Consider the following 9996-nt stretch of genomic DNA (forward strand, 5'->3'; position numbering starts at 1 on the left):
AAAAGCAAAATGCTATGTGTGGTAGAAAATGAACACTGCACCAGGGGCAGACTGACCATTTGGAAACTCGGGCACTGCCCGAGGGCCCGGTGTCAGTAGGGGGCCCCATGAGATGCCCTTGGAACCTTTTTCATAGGCTTTTTTGAGTTTTGGCAAGGACTCATGGGCCCCATGATCCCCTATTGTCCGGGGGCCCCATGAGTTGTTAGTCCGCCTCTGCACTGCACATCACCCTGAATGCACCTTCCCCACCGTGAAACATGTTGGTGGCAGCATCGTGTTGTAGGGTTGCTTTTCTTCAGCAGGGACAGGGAAGCTGGTTAGATTTGATGGGAAGATGGATGGAACAAATCCAATCTTAAAAGAAAGCCTGTTAACGACTGAAAAAGACTTGAGACATGGGCAGAGGTTCACCTTCCAGCAGGACAATAACCCTAAACATATAGCCAGGTCTACATTGAAATGGTCTAGATGAAAGCATATTCATGTGTTAGAGTGGCACAGTCAAAGTCCAGACCTAAATACAATTGAGAATCTGTGATAAGACTTGAAAATTGCTGTTCACAGACGCTCTCCATCCAATCTGACAGAGCTTGAGCTATTTTGAAAATGTGCAAAGCTGGTAGAGACATACCCAAAAAGACTTGCAGCTGTAACTGCAGCGAAAGGTGGTTCTACAAAGTGTTGACTCCGGGGGGCTGAATACAAATGACCACCACACTTTTCATATATTTATTTGTAAAAAATCGTGAAAACCATTTATCATTTTCCTTCCACTTCACAATTATGTGCCACTTTGTGTTGGTTTACCACATAAAATTCCAATAAAATACATTTATGTTTTTGGTTGTAACATTACAAAATGTGGAAAATTTCAAGGGCTACGAATACTTTTTTCAAAGCACTGTATGAGAAGCAAATCTTTGGTGTTAAATTTCATTCTCCAGTTGTATTGAATACGACTTTCCACAAATTCCCTTAATGTTTAGAAGATAACCATTGTTGAAAAAAAAAAAATACTCAGCAAAATGAATGTTAATTTGGTGTCCATGCTAAAATGTGTAATGCCATAGGAAGCAGGAGTTTTCTCAGACCTCTGAAAGATAGCTACTTTCCAAGAAATACATTCCTTATTATATATAAAAATCTGTGTCATATTTAACAACAAAATAGCTTTTTGTTCAGTGGCAGCTGTTCCACCTGCTTGAAGGCACGAAAGAAGCTTGACAACAAACAGTATTCAAGATTAGTAAATGTTCTTAGTCATCTTTGGTTCATGTTTATGGAATCTTAAAAAAATCATTAGTACTATATCAAAACTAAAATTAGATTTTTGTTTATATGAGTCATGTGTTTTACACAGCAACTCAAGTCTTTATTATGCTAATCTTTGTATGCAATGATTTTATCTGTTTAATTGGTATTATGCAAAAAAAAAAATAAACCGGAGAAGTGTTCATTTGCTTAATACTGTAAATGCCTGCTACAATTGCAATATTAAAACAAAACATTTATTGGTACAGTATTGTACTTACAGGGGATTACTATAGTTTTCATACATTAGCTTTTAATTATATTGACAGTATTGCCTACTTACAAAGCTACTGAAGGTAATGTCATTACTCATTTGTATTATATTTGGCTAAGTTGCAAATAGCTTTCCACTATTTTCACACTGAATATTTTGCTCACCATTTAAAGAGTGTTATCGAAAAGTGATATTTATGCTACAGGTGGAGTCTGATGGACATAACGTCTTACCTGATTCTTACTTTAAGTGATAAGATTTCTCTGCCATATTTCCTTGATTTGTGGTCACCTGCTCTGGAGCTTTAAACCTCTTCTAGCTTTTCCTTGCACTCTTCATTTTATAGAATAAATTAAAATAAGGATGGTGGGGGCCTTTCCATAATTATCACAGAAAGTGTGCAGACCTGATAAATCAAGTGCTAAAATCTACTAAGAGACTGTATGAATAGTATGCCTTGTGATTCATCGTATGTTGCAAAACCTTAATAGGCACAATTGAAATAGAAATCTACTAAGACATTTTTAAAAAGTTAGATGGTTTAACAAAATCTAGAGACTAACAAAAACTGAAACGTATTGAGTTGGCGCAGGGGCGCACTGACCATTTGGAAACTCTGGCACTGCCCGAGGGCCTGGGGTCAGTATGGGGCCCCATGAGATGTCCTTGGTACCTTTTTCATTGGCTTTTTTGAGTTTGGGCAAAGACACAGGGGCCCCATGATCCCCTATTGCCCTATTAAGTTGTAAGTCTGCCCCTGAGTTGGCGTAAATTGACTCTTTACAGTAGCTGAAAACAAAAAGTAAAGATTTTCTATCTTTTGGGAACATGTGCTCTGCCTTCAGTGCCCTGAAGAAAGCCCCTTTTGTTTTGAATTCCTCCTGAAAAATAGCACTTTCTGACATGTAATTTTACCTAAGCACATCTAAGCACTCTGCTGGTGCTGGTCAGAGGGCACAGAGAATGGTGGCGGAGTGGTGGCAACTCTTATATGATGGCAAAGCCCTGCTTCTACTCCACAAAGAGATGCAGAGAGGAACAAGGCTTGGTAAGTCAGGGTAACCCTGATGAAGTCACGACGCACGTGACGCAACGCGTCGGAACGCCATTCCCAGTTCAAGATTACGTCACTTTCGGTCACGTGGGGACGCATGTCCGGACGTAGCGGCCATATTGGTTTCCCTCCCTGTATGTGAATACACCCATGATGTGAGGTGGAAAGCGCTGTATACAAGGATTACATGTGAGTGGAAAAAGTATGTTATGCTAAGTGTTCTTAATAATCGGTATCATACTATGGGAAGCTTTGTGTCCTATATGACGTTTGAGAGTAGGTGGAGTGGAAGTCCTGAGGTCCCTTGCTGAGCTGCCTGGAGTAAAGGATTGCCTTTGAGGAGAGTTTTTGCCTTGTGGCCCTGTGTGGGTCGAGGTGGGGAGGTGAGCAGGCATTGCTGCCATTGGAGGATTCATTTTTGAGCACTAGAAGTGAAGATCACAGAGTGTTTTCACATTTATGCATGGACTTTTTGAGTTTATTCTAGACACAGTGTTCATTTATTTATCACAGAATAAGTAGTATTTTATTTTAAATTTTTTTATTCTGATATATGGTTTTATCACAGAATTTATGTATTACGTATTTATTTGATGAAGAATCACAATTTATTTTGATCCATAGGTTTGTCACAATTTATCACGGATTGTCACATTTTTTATTATATTATGAATTAGTATCATTATGATGATTGATTTTATCACTGATATTTGAGTATTTATTATGAATTTTATATTTGTTATTTTCCATCACAGATTAATTATGAGGTATTAATGATTGGTATATATATGAGGTATTCATGTATTTTAGTTTTTCACCAATAGACTTAGTTTATATATTTTTTATCACCTTATGGTATTGACTATTTCTGGTTCAGTTGGTATTTATGATATGCATATAGGGAAATTTCTTAGGTAATTTAAAATATTTGCAATGCTCTCCCCTTCAAACGTGCATTACATACACATCTATACTAATTAATAATAAATAATATAAATAAATAAATCTAAATGAATATTAATCCATGGTGATATAAATAAATTAATGTTAAAATTAAAACACCTCTGTGCTATAATTAATTATAAAGCAATTTTGCTAAATATTTTGTAAATTAATAAAATTAATGATATGAAAAAACTCTAATAAATCTATTCAAATTCCATGTGCGTGATATTATAGTTATACAAATCAGATAAACAAAAAACCACCATACATGGTAATATATGTGCAAAACATATATGTGGAAAAATGCAAAATGCACATTCCACTCACACTCACATTCCACAAAGCCATCATTGTATCCCCCTGAGGAAGCCACGTGACCCTGTGGCGTAACGCGTAGGGGAGGGGCTCTGACGTCACGACGCCACTTTCAGCAGAACGGCGAGTACTGTTATTGTGCAAGGGCACACATTGAAAAACGCTTTGTATTACTTTGTGGAATGTGAGTGCGCATTTTACCGGAGATTAATTAAAATCTTTTGTAAAGGATAAAGCACTATGTGGGAATCTTTCTTTTTCATGGTCTAAATTGGAGGAGCAAAAGGGAAGAAGAGGAGATAGGAGATAGACCCCCACAGGACGAGGGGAGATATCCGTATCCATCCATCTAGCCCTCACAGCTCAGAAGAAATTGGGAGGCCACCCAGTGGAAGGAGAGTAACATTACAGTCCACTCCTACAGCAATATATTTTTTATATATATATAAAGATCAAAATTGGGACGTTTATATTATGTCTAGTTAAGGACAATAAGTATATAGCTCCACTTATTACTTTGGGCTGTATAAGTGAGGTGAGCACAGAATATCACTTGCACAGCAAGATTAAATAGAGGTCTTTTTTATTTTTTTTATTCTTATTGACCTTACATCCCTCCATTAAGTGTACCTGTCACATGCTTATTGCTGTCACAAGGGATGTTACAACAATAGAAGTGTTCAAAACATTTTATATTTAAAATGACAATGTATAAAAAAAAAGTGTCCCCATCGCCCCGTGCTTGTGTGCAAAGGCGAACACACGCATCATTCCTGCACGCACACACAGCAATTGTCTCACACGTGTGAGGTATCACCGTGAACATCAGATCACGGGCAGTAATTCTAGCATCATGCACGGGCATGCAAAATTTTAAAGACAGACATGTTTAGTATCTGTTTACTCTGTGTATTATCATCTTTTATATTTCACAAAAAAATTGGGTTATGTATTGTTTTTTGCATTAAAATTCCAAAAAGTGTATTTTACCTAACAAATTGCATTTTAAAAACCGCTGCGTAAATACCGTGTGACTTAATAAATTGCTAAACATACCAATCTATTCTCTAGGGCCTCTGTTTTAAAAATATATAATGTTTGGAGGTTCTAAGTAATTTTCTAGCCAGAAAACTGATTGTTGCATGTGAACAAAAAGAGCCAGAACAAGCCTGGTCCTTATAGGATAAGTTAACCTTTGGGAACATGTTACATGTTCCACACAATTTTTGGGTGGAACATGTAACATACTCCCATAACTGGGGCAGTGCCTGCCACCCCCTCCCTCTGACAGATAATGTGGGGAGAAGTTTCCCTCGGACTGCCATGAATGAATGAGCTGCAAGTCCCAACAGCTTTAGCAGCTGTTGGCTTGTAGTTTTCAATGAACTACCACAGGACTGTGGAGCACCGTTGTAGTTCATTGAAGCTTTCTGATAGTATATCTGCTTGACTGTACATCCCGTACAGCAAGCAGATATTCTGACAGGTCTGCAGGAGACCTGCATGGCATCAGCAATCTACTGATCACTGGTGCAATGCTTTCTAGGCTCCTTTGGACAAAAATAATAAATGCACATTTTTCCTTTAAGTGGATATTTAAACAAAATGCAAATAAAAAATCCATGTGTAGCAAGCAACTAAAGGATATGTAAACCCTCACCTTGTAAAACAACCCATTCAGTTTAAAATATAAATTAAAGATAAAACATATATGTATACATATAAAAAAAATTATACATACCTTTTTTCCCTTTCTCAGCTGCATAAGGAGCTCCAGGAGAAGAAACAGCATACACTGTTCTTCCCAGGGAATGGCTGTGCAGAGAGGGTGTGTCAGCAGAAGCATGATCAATGGAGGAGAGCATGCACATCTAGAAAACTGACCGCTCTGTGCTCTCATGCCTAGTGTGATCCGTTTTTAAATAGGAAAGCAGATGGACTGGCAGGAATACCAGGGATTTCACAGAAAGGAAGCAATGCAGAGAGAACAGGATGCTTTTTCATACAAGTACATGGCACAGCAGGCAAGAATATGGAATTTGGGGTTTACATATTTTTTAATGCTTTAATACATGTCCCACTGCCCATGCTGACAAACGCCTTTGCGGCAAAGAGAAAATCTTGCTGGAGAATTTTTTTGCATTTGACTCTTCTGGGACTGTCAGATGCTGGTTTCTCCCAATGTGCTTTCTGGTTCCTTCCTCTGGCCTTATGTCACTATAGCAGAGAGTAGTGATGTAGGGTTTGGCAAAAGAAACTATAGAACGCAGTGGGGTACCAGCTATTAGGGATGTGCACAATGAAAAAACTTTTTTTTTTTTTTATTTCATAATCGTTTGTTAAGTAAATAATTTTGTTTTGTCATATTCGTTATGTTAAATTGATTAGTTCATTTCATATATTTAGATTGTGATTCGTTTAGTATGTTTGTTATTTCTGAATTTATTAGTTATTTTCGGAAGGCATTTTGGATTCATTTGTTATGTCATTATGTTATTTCAGCGACTTGCGATTTTGATGCAACTTGTTTTCAACTTTCATGTGACTTGCTTTCGACTTTGACTAACCATATCAGGTCAGATATGTATTTTAAGGGGAACCCAATGTCAAAAAAATGGGGTGGGGTCCCCCCTAAATCCATACCAGACCTTTATCTGAGCATGCAGCACAAGAAGGGGGGGGGGCGACCACACCCCAAACCTTACTAGGCCACATGTCCCCCCAGAGCTCCTTGTTAATGAGGACAAGGGCCTCTTTCTCACAACCCTAGCCCAGTGGTTGTGGGGGTGACTGAACGGAATCTGGAATCTCGCCCTAGGATCTTGCCCCCCATGTGAATGAGTAGGGGTATATATTATCCTTACTCATTCACCAATAAAATATCAGAAGTAAATAAAAACACTAATGCAGTTTTTTTACAGGGCCACTCACCTGCTGCTTAACAACCAGATATTAAAAAATCAATTCAGATCATTTGTTATTTTGGATGCTTTAAGTAATTTATTTAGGATTACTTGAAATCTGTTACTGTTGACGCCCGAATTTTGATTCATAAGGAATAGCACATCTACCAGCCATCTGACATGCCCAGAAATGTGCCAGATGCTCAGGATCTTTCAGCAAGTTTCCCTCTTTACTGCAGAGCAACTTGACGGCATCGGGCAGCAGGACAGATTATTAATTGCTTGCTTTACAGAAGGCTCTTGTTTGGAATTTTAAAAAGCCATAAAGTTGCTTTAAAGTGGTACTACACCTAAAACCGGGAATGGTAAAGGTTATATTGAATAATTAAGCTTACCAATCTTTAAATGTAGTGGCTGCATTTGTTTACTATTTTTATGCTTTTTCCTTCTGTTTTCACCTGGTGATCTGGCCAGTAACACACCTCATATATTAGAGTGACCCCCCGATGAAGGAGCACAGTGAGCACCTTTGGACAGCAGCATTGTCAATCTGGGAGAAAGGTAATGTTAGATGTTGTAGCAGATTTAAATACACTAAACATTGAAGCCAAACTCCAGCTTACACTTTAAAACTAGTTACAGCAAACAGTTTTTTTTTCTTTTAACCTCTTTAGCGGTAATCCCCAGTGTAGCTCGGGGTAAAATTTCTATACCAAGAGCGGTAACCCAGAGCTACACTTGGGCTTACCATGCGGCGTTGCTCTGGGGGTCCCTGCAGCACTTACCTTGTCCTTAGCTCCCACGATGTGTCCCCTGCAGCGTCCCCGGGCATCTCCTCTGGCCGATGCCGGCATCCGGCTTCTGTGTTCTGGTCCCTGTGACGTCGGGACGTACGGGCGCCGGAACCGGCGGGAAATTTGAAATTTTTAAAAAATGTCATTTTTGCTGTCATTGCTGTTTCAATGCATTTCACATATATTTTGTCCCTACTGCTTTGTCCTGTGCCCTGCCTGCATTTTGAATGTTCTTTCTGCCTGGAAACTTAGAAAAGTCCATGGCGTCCAAAAAGCGTCCCTTTACGTCAAAAGCGGTTTTAGAACAGTGATAGTAAATCAGAACCACTTGCAGAATTGAGTGATAATGATTCGTGTGGAAATTCGTCATCAGACACTGAAAACGATTTTGCGACTTTGCTCAGCGATGTGCGAATTTGCCTCTGTATTTCAAATTTCAGTGTTTTTGGTTTGATTATATTATTGAATTAAATGTATTATTATTATATTATTATTTTTTATGATTATTTATTAAATTATAATTTATGATTTCGTGTTTCAAATTTTATCCTACCCGGGATGTTTACTAGACTCTTGTTCGTACAGATTTCAGTGAGTTATTCCTAAAAATTACAGCCTACAATAAAAAACTACATATTTCCATGCAAAAAAATGGTACCGCTTTCAGCACAAAAAATCGGAAAGAATCATACCGCCAAGGAGGTTAAGATAACGGTTTTGCATAAATAAAAAAAATAATAATTGGGAGCACCCCTGTCAATGTTAAATGGTTTATCCTATCCCTGTTAACTGATACATCTGGAAGAGAGCTTGTTATTTTGAAAAACAACCAATTTACTGGCTGGATCATCAGATGAAAGTAGAAGAAAGAAAGCTTAAAAAATAAATACAGCCATGACATCTAAGAATTGATAAGCTGCAGTATAGTAAATCTTTGCTTTTGGGTTTAATACCACTTTAAAGGATACATTCACCTTTGGAACAAGTTACATGTTCCACCCATTTTTAGTGTGGAACATGTAACATGTTCCCATAGCTTCAGTCGTGCTCGCTGCCCCCTCCCTCTGACAGATAATACAGGGAGAAGTTTCCCTTTAATATCTGTCAGATTTGAAACAGCGCGGCCGTGCGGGGCTCCACCCACGCAGCCGTGTCCCTCATTCGCAGAGTTCTATGAATGAGTGCCTACAAGTCCCAACAGCCTTAGCGGCTCTCGGCTTATACTTTTCACTGGACTACCACAGTGCTGTGGAGCGCCGTGGTAGTTCATTGAAGCTTCCTGTCAGTATATTTGCATGACCATACATCCTGTATGGCAAGCAAATATTCTGACAGGTCTGCAGGAGACCTGCATGGCATCAGCGATCTACTGATCGCTGATGCATTGCTTTCCAGGCTCCTTTGGACAAAAATAATAAATGCACATTTTTTACCTGCAAAAAATGTGCATTTATTATTTTTGTCCAAAAGGTGAATTTATCCTTTAATTCACTCTAATTTTTTTAATATGTCAGTTATTTTTCAGAAATCTTTCTGCTTTTCAACTTTCTAACTCATTTTTAAAACTTCACATTGAGAATGCAATTTTCCATGTCAAAGTGAAATTTGTAAAAATAGAAAGCAATTATTTCCCAGATCATCAGATTATACATTTCTAATTGACATGTCTTCTCTAATGATAGTTTGAAGGCAAAAAGTGCAAGAAGTGGCAGCAGGAGACATTAAGAAGTTAATACCTAGTTCAAAAAGTTCATGAAAACCTGAGCACTTCAGGAATCTCTGCCCTCATCTTTTAACTAACAGATGTCTCATGAAATGTTAAAACGGAAGCAGTTTTGGTGCTTAAATATTCCTCCCTGATATTGCTTGAGTTACACAATAGCTGAGTGAAATACATCAAATGAAATGGTTCATAACAATTCCACCTTTCTAAGTTCCTCCTAAATTGCTTCGTTTTTAGGGTGTGTGAAGATTTCACAGACTGGAATTATTTAAAGAAGTTTAATTAAGTGAATACAAAATACTGTATATGACATGAAAGATAAAAGAGTGAACCTAGAGATATAAATTGATCCTTGTTGCTTTTATTTTTTTCTATTCATGATCTGTAGAAGCAAAAGCTTTTAACTTTGAAAAGGGTGCATCACCTCTACAAATCCTTTCAACTTCCTCAAAAACATCACAAAACCATCAGTTAGTTCTGATGTTCTATCAATGTAACAAGCTAACGGCTGATCCAAACCCTGTAGGGGCTGTGACTGTAATTGCAAATGCAACATCTTTTATAATGATATTGTGGACACCAATAATATATAATGTGACTGAGCACACAGAGTCCAATGCAGTATTTTCACTTCCACCTCATGTTTTGACAAAGTGATAATATGTCTTATAAACTGTAACTACAGTAATAGTTTATGCCTCTGTTCTATGTCATTTGCATGTCATCATGTTAAA

Source organism: Staurois parvus, unplaced genomic scaffold, assembly GCF_062004578.1.
Source record: "Staurois parvus isolate SC_StPar_1 unplaced genomic scaffold, SC_StPar_1.0 ptg000209l, whole genome shotgun sequence".
NCBI classification, from domain to species: Eukaryota; Metazoa; Chordata; class Amphibia; order Anura; family Ranidae; genus Staurois; species Staurois parvus.